We start from the raw sequence: 10,200 nt of genomic DNA, 5'->3' as shown, positions 1-10,200 counted from the left end.
GTGATAAGGTTAATTTTGTCTATAAGCGGGGTGTTTGGCAAATGGAGAGATCTGGATTTACCAAACTACATCGTTTCGTTTGGGTTAGGATATGCCCGAAATAGGCTTGTTTGGTAGAAGAGTTTAAGTAATATTGTTTGTATTTTTTTGATATACATGTGGGTGAAAAAATGTGTGAAAATACATGTAATGTTATTTAAAAACTGAAAACATGTTTTTGAAAATGCTTACCAAACAAGCCAGTTTAGCCTTAATTTTTGAAGTGCATAGTTAAACCATACATTTTCAAACTGTGTAGCAAAATACTCCCGTTTTGGACCTCACATTAGCCTATATCTATTTTTCTACTTAATTTTTTCAATTTTGCACACCACTTAAAAGTAGGGGAAAACTGGCATCTAACATCAATCTCCAGACTATATAGTTACGTTTTGAAAGTATATACCAAACTAGCATCTTGAGTTTCAGAAACTTGATTTACTCCTCAAAACTCGAGCCTTTAAGCTCGATTTCTATGTTCTGAGTTGGCTTTTTTCCATATGACATCCACTTGGAACTCGAGTCTTAGAGGCTCAAGTTCTATCTCGACCCTTAGAACCTCAATTTTTGTGTTCTAAGAATTACGTAGTTTATTCACCTGAAATCTACCTGAATTTAAAACTTTTAAAACTTATAGGCAAAAGGAAGATGCAGGTATGGAGCCAAAATTCTTAACTTAGGGGGCTAACCTCTAGGACCAAAATAAAATTATATAAAATTCAAATCACACGCGCGTACACACACATAAACACACATACATACACACAAGGTCGTAAATAATTGTGTGTTTACTATTCACCTAAAAATTTGAGCAAATTTTTCATATTTGGTAAGAGATAACTAAACTAAAATTATTGAGAATTTCTTAGTCTAATTTCTTCTTTTTAATTTCTATAATATCATATGTTTTATTTAGATACTATCTTTCATTTCTCAAAAAGAAAAAGATACTATCTTTCATATTAAATTGTATAAGTTTTGATTATATATATATATATATATATAATATCTACAAATTTTATATAAAAAATTGAATTTAAATAAAGTATTTATATGTTATTTGTAATATATTTTTAACTTATTATGAGATAATTTTTGCTTTGCTTAAAATTTTGGAGTTTAATTTCAAAAAAAAAAAAATTTATTTACCACTCACAATTCTACAAACTTGAAGAATATACTAAAGGGTTAACACACCCTAAAAATTATATATATAAAAAAAATCATTTTTCTTTTCAACTGATATCTTATGTGACTTTGCGCTCTTTTCTATCCCATAAATCAATTAAATACTATAAAAGTAAGAAATATAACAAGAAACTGAAGAAAATAAAATTTAAGTACTCAAGAAAATTATAAAAACTAAACATATTAAAAACATAATTCAAAGTGACAAAAAATAGAACTCTCTAGACAATATTTATTTATCATACCAAATAAGTATTTTATTTTGGATTTAACAATAAATTTTATTTACCTGCATGCCTTAAATAGAATTATATTATAATCACTTAATAATTTTCATGTATTATTTTCACAAAAATAAGAAATTTGAGAGGGAGATTTATTAAAATTACCATCTATTTGTAATCTTGTTATTTTTAATTATATTAAAACACTTTAAAATTTTCATACATTATTTAAAAAAATAATAATGAATTTGAATAGAGCTTTTTATAAAATAAAAAAAATATATATATATATATATATATTCTATTTGTTTCTTGTGTAAGGGGGGGGGGGGGGATGGCTCCTGTTGGCCCTAATGTAACTCAATCCCTGAAAGGGTGTTGAATGTTGTGGATTTTGATTTGTGTGGGAACGGGTTGGTTTGATTTGGTTTTGATCTAGGTTCTCTTGGTTTAGTTGTAAAAATAGATAAAAGCGAGAGCTCTTTGGATGATGCATGAATTTAAAATAGAAAAATTATTGTATTCCCATATTTTTGTGTAGAGTTGTTGCAGGTGAATGGATTTCCAACTGCTTTTATGTTTGTGTTCTAACACTATTTGCAAAATCTGTTGCATATAATAATGTCTCACTATTGTATAGTTTTTAAGACACTTATTCCTCTAACTAGGTTGGGCTGGCATGGTTATGAAAGATTTTTTTGTTTTTGTTTTTTAACATGTATTATATTTGAATTCTTTGCATGAGCCAAATTAAATGTAGTGATCACCTGGAACCTATTCTTTGAATGTCCCTTTATTTAAAGAATTCGACTGCAAGTTTTAATTATGAATTTGGTGAACTAGATTGAGTTTAAATTTGATGCTGTTGTTAATTGGGGAATTAAAAATCTCAAAGGTATGAGCTTTTTTATTTTATTTTTTATGTAGGTAAAGCTGTTTTTTTTTTAAACCAAAATAAAATAAATAAATATATAAGTTTGAAATGAGTTTGGATTCATTAAATATATGTGGAACAAAAATTGGGATTAAAGCGGACCGAAGTGGCACTTGGACTGAATGGACCAAAATGGACCGAAATGGGACTAGTTGACCAAAGTGGACTGAAATAGACCAAAGTGAACTAAAATAGACCTAATGGACCGAGGTTAATTGAAATGGACTAAAAGGACTGAATAGACTGAAAGGGACCGAATGGAATAAAGTGGACCGAAATAGACTGAATAGACTAAAGTAGACTGAAATGGACCAAATTAAAACAAGTGTACTGAATAGACCGAAATGGACCAAAATGCTGTGAAATAGAATTCAATAGAAAACCTCTTTACCAAGTTCATAGCTAAAAGAGAGAAGAAAAGGTAAAAGAAAAAAAATCGACCAAGAAAATGTAAAAAGTAGAAGATTTTTATTCTTACCCTTTATTTTAATTTTTAATTTTTCTAATTCTTTTTAAGACAAAATGTACATACAAAGAAAATGGCAAATCTCTCAGCATCTCAATCTCAAACAATTGTAGGGGCATTTCTTCCATTAGGAATTTTTTAATTTTGTCATTAAAGATATTAATGATAAGTATCTTCTAGCCAAAACAATATATATATATATATATATATATATATATATTTTTTTTTTTTGAATTAGGTAGATAGCGAGGGAGAGTTAGGCGGGATTTGAACCACATAAATGAAGTATCACAATATCTATCACTTGAACCCAAAATAATATATTGGGAATCTTATAAAGTGAGAATTTTATACCCCCATCCCCCCACCACCAAATTCTCTCTCTCCACAGACACACAAGAAACGAGCTTAAGTAGTAATAAAAAAAAGCATAAGTAAATATTTAGAAATTAAAAAACTGTGCCATATTTAACAGCTTCAATTATTTGAATATGGACGTTGGACTATTGTTTCTACAATGAATAATCCAAAATAAAAAAATAAAAAATAAAAAAAACCTCGAAGGCCATTGATAATAGTTTTTGGATTAGGTTTCTTTTTAACAAGACCATGTAAAACCAAAGAAATATGGTGAGGTGGAGGAAAAAGGCTCTGGAGTTGTTGTGGAGGCATTAACGAGAAGTCTAGAGTGTTGTAGAGTCTACTCGCAACTAGCTGCTAGCAGATTTAAACTTAATAGATTATAGTGAATTGTTTTGTAGGAGTATATATGTTACCCCCTTAGAGGTTTATCCCTTGAAAAATGTTCTCCATCTGTTTTCCATTTCGTTACCAACGCCACGTTATCTCTTTATTGCTTTACTTATTATATTGTGCTTGATTTGGTAATTGGAAGTGTTTTTTTTTTTTTTTTTTTTTTTTTTTTTTTTTTTTTGGAAAATAAAGATTTTATTGAACAGAGAAACAAAAAACAAACAAAGGCTAGCCTAGCCTTTCCTTCTTAATTACAGAAGCAAAACAAAGAGGACAGCTACCACAATCAAAAGAACCAAAAAAATTACTATCTAGAGACCACTTAGTTGGGGAATGAGCTGCCATATTAGCTAGCCTAGGAACCCAAAAGACAGACACATTAGAAAAGGTTACAAGAAGAGACTGCATATCCGCTAAGATTGAAGCAATTCTCCAAGGCGGGGGCAAAATTAGCTCATGAATAGCATCATGACAAATCTTAGAATCTATCTCAATAATAACATTGTCAGCCTCTAACTTTGCAGCCAAAGAGATAGCCCATCTCACAGCTTCAGCCTTTGCCTGGAGAGGGAATGTGGTTTTCACTTTTTGAGAGCAAGCAAAAACCAAGTCCCCTCTCCAGTCTCTAGCCACCAAGGCTAAGGATGAATGATTTGGACCAATAGCTGCATCAACATTAATTTTAACAGATAGACGCCTTGGAGGGGACCAAGGCTGCAAAGGATGAGTGATATTTACAAATGCAGTAGCAACCGGTCTAGAGATTTTAAATTCCATAAATAACTTCCAAACTCTAGCTATTAGTTCATCACATCTCAAGGGAAGGTCTTCAAAAATCACTTCGTTTCTAAGCTTCCAAATTCCATCACAAAGAATGGCCCCAAATAACAAGAGCTCATTCTTCTGACTAAGCTGGTTGGAAAATAGGGGTGAACACAAAAATTGAATGAAATCCACTTCCGAAGAGAATCCCAAAGAATCCATTCTCAGCCCCCATTTACTACTGAACCAAACTGCCTTAGCTACTGGACAAAGAGCAAAAAGATGAAGGGAGGTTTCATTTTCCAACCTACAGAGGGGACAATAAACATCATCAATATCAACAAACCTGCTTAGCTTATCTTAGGTGGGCAAGCAACCTGTAGCAATCCTCTAAATCATCATTTTGTGCCTCTCATGGAGTTTAGCTTTCCAAATACAATTCCAAAAGGGGTCAATATTATGTTGCATTGATTCCCTGTGGCTCTAATAAGCTGACTTAACTTACAATTCCCCAAAGCTTGTGTAAGTCCATGCCCACTGATCTTTGTTACTGGTTGGAAAAATAGGAATTTTCAAAATAAGATTAACTATGAAGTTTTCAAACCACCAATTTAATTTATGAACATCCCAACTAGAAAAATCAAAATTAAAAAGCTGAGAAACTAAGAGAATACCATTCGGGTCAACACCATTCTTTGGAGTAGGAATGAACCCTTGACGATCTGGAACCCAAGGATCCTCCCAAATCCTTATGGAATTACCATCCCCCACCAACATGCAAGCTGCCTTAGAGATGAGATGCTTAACACTTGGCAAACTTTTCCAGACCAGAGAAGCCTTACTCAAGAAGCAGTGGTTTAACCAATTGTGTCTTACCTTATATTTTGCCTTTAAAACAGTGACACATAAACAATTCTTACCCGACAAAATCCACCAAGCTAATTTGGAAAGAATGGCTTGATTGAAATCCCAAAAGTTCCTAAAACCCAAACCACCTTCCTTCTGAGATCTACATAGAGTAGACCAAGCAATAGGAGTCCAGAAATGACCTGACTTCGTTTTGGGGTTCCACCAATATCTACAAACCAATGAATCTAGCTGATCGCATAACTTCTTGGGGAATTGCAAGATAAGTGGTACTTTGGGGAAGGGAATTAAGACCCCAGCAGCATTTTACTTAGCGCAAAAAATTAATACTAACTCCTTTTGATGGGAAAGCACCATATTTTTCTATGCTTATAAGTTGGCCAGACCAAGAGCAATACTTTTCCAAACATTTTTTTAGACTAACTAGTTCAGAGTGCTTTGCTTTGCAGAAAATAATCACATCATCAGCATAACAAAGTCTTGAAATGGGGGGAGCTGTGCTGGCCACTTTAATTGCTGAGATATTTTTCTGATCAACTTCTCTGTTAATAAGTCTCATAAGAATCTCGATTCCAAGAATGAAAAGATATGGCGATAATGAATCACCTTGCCTTAGGCCACGGCTAGGATTAAAGCTTTGACAAATTCCACCATTCAGTAAAAGAGAGTATTGGACTGTGGAGATGCAATGATAGATGAGGTTAGAATAGATTTTAGTTTTACAATGACAGAGACACAATATGCATATCTATACCAAATCGTTCAGTTTGAGCACGGTTCAAAGTTCAAACAACATGTTTGCTTTGAAAAAATCGTTTGACAGGACGTGAAGCATCGTACAAAAGGTTTCTTACACCATATCCTGCAAGCTAGTTATTGGGTCACACACTTCCCCCCCCCCCCCCCCCCCCCCGCGCGCCCTTTTTAATAAATTTATTATTATTATTATTTTTATGAACAAAAAGCCTTATGCATATACGTGTGATCATTGACCCGCCTTACTTAAACATGCTATTAATGACGTGGGGCACCCCTAGGCATGTTAGGGCTATCGACATTGTGACACAACATTTTTATGAAGTGCACAACTCGAACCTAGCAATTCCTGAACTTACAAGTGTGACCAACAAAATAAATAAACTTTTCATATTACTTACAACTAATATGTTATATGTTGTTGAACTTAGCCCTCTCTAAAAGAAAAATATATAAATTTTTTGTAAGATATAATTATAGCATTACTATATGTGAAACATCAAAATTATTATTTTTGTTTACACAATTATGTTTTATGTCTGAAGGAATAATTATAATTTTAATGTTTTTTATGCTTTATTATTTTCTATTTTTTCTTATATAAAGCTTGTAAAAATATATATACTTGAACATTATCTAATTTCTCTAGATTTTTTTTTTTTTTTAGTTAAGATTGCTCAATTTTTTACAAATTTGTTTCATTTTTTTAATTTAAATTTTAAATTATTAATGATGTCATCACAATCTAACATTCGATGGATTGATTTTTGGTATGATCTCAATACCTTAACCTCTCAAATTTTTGGTTCTTTTGAGTGGCTCAATTTTTAAATTGAACCACATAGTAGGTTGTTTGGAGCCTTGAGGGCAGAGTGATAGAACAAGGATAAATAATACCATGTGTTTCTGCATAGAAAAAGAGGCAAAGAGGGTTCTATACCCATACTAGGTCATTTAATTCATTTTAACTTTTTGATTATTTTATGAGATTAAATTCTGTAAAACTCATGTTTTACTCCTTCAATCTCAATATGACACATCCTCTTATCACATGTTTAAAAATAAGCATAACCACACTCAATCAATTCTAATACCCATATATAAATCCAACCAAATTGGGAGTTTATTGAGACTTTATTAGGTGTGGTAGGATGTATTGAATTTTATATAAAATACTGATTTATCAATCTCTTATTAGATAGTGTAAAATATGAATTTTACACCACATCCTTACTAAATTTGGACTCTTATTTTATTAAGTGACACTATTTGAGTGAGAGTGTGATCCAGTGTAATAGTCCCTAATATTTTATGGGAAATATTAACGAATGCCTTAAAGACATTGATTTAGGAACTATTTTTAGAAATATTTTATGAAAAAGATGATAAAGTAATTAGTTTTGTTGACAGCTTTTTATATTTCCAATGAAAGTGGTATCAAATATTTTCTAATATGATTTGTTAACAATTGCCTTAAGGATACTCGTTAACATGAGTCATATTTTATTTGCAAAAATGAGATTAAATTTTGTAAGGATCTAGTGTAAAACCTATGTTTTACTCTTCCAATCTCAACATGTCATATCATCTTATTACATATTTAAGAATAAGTACAACTACACCCAATCAATTCTAATATCCATATTTAAATCCAACCAAATTATGAGTTTATTGAGATGTTATCAGGTGTGATAAGATATATTGAATTTTAAGTAAAATGTTGATTTAACAATCTCTTATTGAATAGTGTAAAACATGAGTTTTACACCTCGTTCTTACCAAATGCAGACTCTTGCAAAAATTTGATATTTGAATGACACATCGCTATTGAAGGGTGTAAATATCTCTTTTTATACCATATATATATATATATATATATATATTTATTGAATTTATTCCTTTTTCATAATCTTCATCTATTTGATTATTGTATAATAAAAGTAACAGTAATGGTGGATGAAGCAGAAATGATAAGAAACAGAACATCTAATATATAATCCACCAAAGTCCTTGAAAATGATCTAAGATGGTGGATACAACTTATTGTTGAAAATTAAAAATATTGTAACAAAATAATTTTTAAATGTATGAATAGTACTATGAGACCCAATTTTAAAGAAAAATTTATTGAAATCTGTACTTACGGATCTGGTAAACAATGCACGAAATCCACACAAAAAAACACATACACGTAAATTTTTTCCTTTTCAGTGCAATTCAAACCCAACCAAACGCATAAAAAAGGGGCTAAACAATGATTTTTTTATTGAAAAAGAGAAAATTCAAGGCCCGATGCATCGGCTATCTCTGCATATTGTGGCAAAACATACAAGCTTGCTTTTTCCTTTTTCATTATTTGGTTCTTCTGCCTCCCATTATGTAACTCTGCACCACAACCCATACTTGCTTTTTCCTGGATCCATATCACTTAACAAAGAAATCATACGAAAAATCATTTCATGCCATGCCAAGGATAAAATTAAAAGCATTTTTATACTCTGTATCATCTTTATGGTGTATGATATATATACACGTACACACCACAGCAATCCATGTGACTTTAAAACTTGCTTTTTCCTGGATCCATATCTCTTAACAATGAATTCATATGAAAAATCATTTTAATAGACCCCACAGTTCATGCCAAGGATAAAATTAAAAAAAAATTTATGTACACTGTATGATCTGTGTGTGTCTATATATATATATATATATATATATATATATAGCACAGCAATCCATGTGACTTTAAAACTTGCTTTAAAAAAATATTTTTAGAAACTTTTTTACTTAAAAAAAAAAGTAAATAATTTTTTGACAACTTTTTATATTAATTTTTTGTGATATTAAAACTATTTTAAAATGATTCATTAACAAATGCTCTAAGATCACCCATTAATCGGATACTGAAAAGATTAGAGATACAATTTTTTTTTTTTATAATTATCTAGGTGGTAAGTTGTTGTTAGTTATTACAAACCTATGGGTAGAACTTACCCTTAAAAATCGGCTTGTAAAAGGAGGGTGCTCAAAAGCTTATAAACACATGGTTAAGTTTATACTTAATTCATGTGCGACACTAAAATCATAACATTAGCATATAGGTAAAAAAGTAATGTCAATAATGTGATCAAATAATAACCAACAAAAATTTGTTAACTCAACTGCTTTTGAAAATATTGAATTAGGGCTTTAATTTGCTGCATTTGCAATGTTGATTATTTGCTTTAAAAATAAAAAAAATTAAACCCCACATTTGATAGAGGTGGTTTTTATGAATATTCATAGATATTGCTTCCTATTATAGGCATTATATGGCTTTTTTTTTTTTTTTTGAAAAGAACATTTTTGAAATAAAATTTTGGTTTCTTTGTGAACTGATATTTCAAATATATAAAGTTGAATAAAAGTAAAAACTTCGCATATTTTTCAGTTGTTGCTAAGGACTTGCAATTTCCTAAAAGGAGTCTTAAATGTAAGATAATTTGGTCTTTAGCACCTACAAATTTATATATCTACATATATATATATAATTTTCCTTTTCCTTTTTATTTTTATTTTTCCCCTGCATTTAACACCTACTTGATTTTCCTTCTGTTTGTTAGTATTTATTATTTATTATGATATATTATTCATTAATTTTTATTGAGAAGAAATATATTATTCATTAAGATAACACAGTTTTGCATCATTAGCATAGCCATAGGACATACAATCAATAATTAAAGGATTTTTTTTTGAGAATCAATTATAGGAAGTTAGAGTGTTAATACTTCTTTCTCTCAAATTTTATATGTTAACATAGATATGTTCTTATAAAAGAGATGTAAAGTACTAGTCAACAGCACAGAATTCACTAAATAGGCGATCGTTTTCATTCATGTCCACCGTTGAAGGCTCCATTGGAAAGACATAACTTAACAACCCCAATTTTATTTTTTTATAGAATAATGTCCACCCTAACTTGCAGGTCATATTTTCATACAAGGTGAGAGTGACATTTCATATTTCATATGCTAATGTTGTTTCGCATGAAATGGATGTTTGTCAATCAAAAGAATGATTTTAGGAAAAATTTCAAAAGGATATTCTAAAGCACAAAGCAAAGTCCTAACACATGACAGCCATAGAACAATCATACTCAAATTAAAAGCAAGAGCAATTTCTCAAAGCTATTGTTAAAGTGCCCATTTGATATGAGAATTTAGGTA

Source organism: Quercus lobata, chromosome 7 (genome assembly GCF_001633185.2).
Source record: "Quercus lobata isolate SW786 chromosome 7, ValleyOak3.0 Primary Assembly, whole genome shotgun sequence".
Lineage (NCBI taxonomy): Eukaryota > Viridiplantae > Streptophyta > Magnoliopsida > Fagales > Fagaceae > Quercus > Quercus lobata.
The sequence above is the reverse complement of the archived record's forward strand: the minus strand, read 5'-3'. Positions refer to the sequence as shown.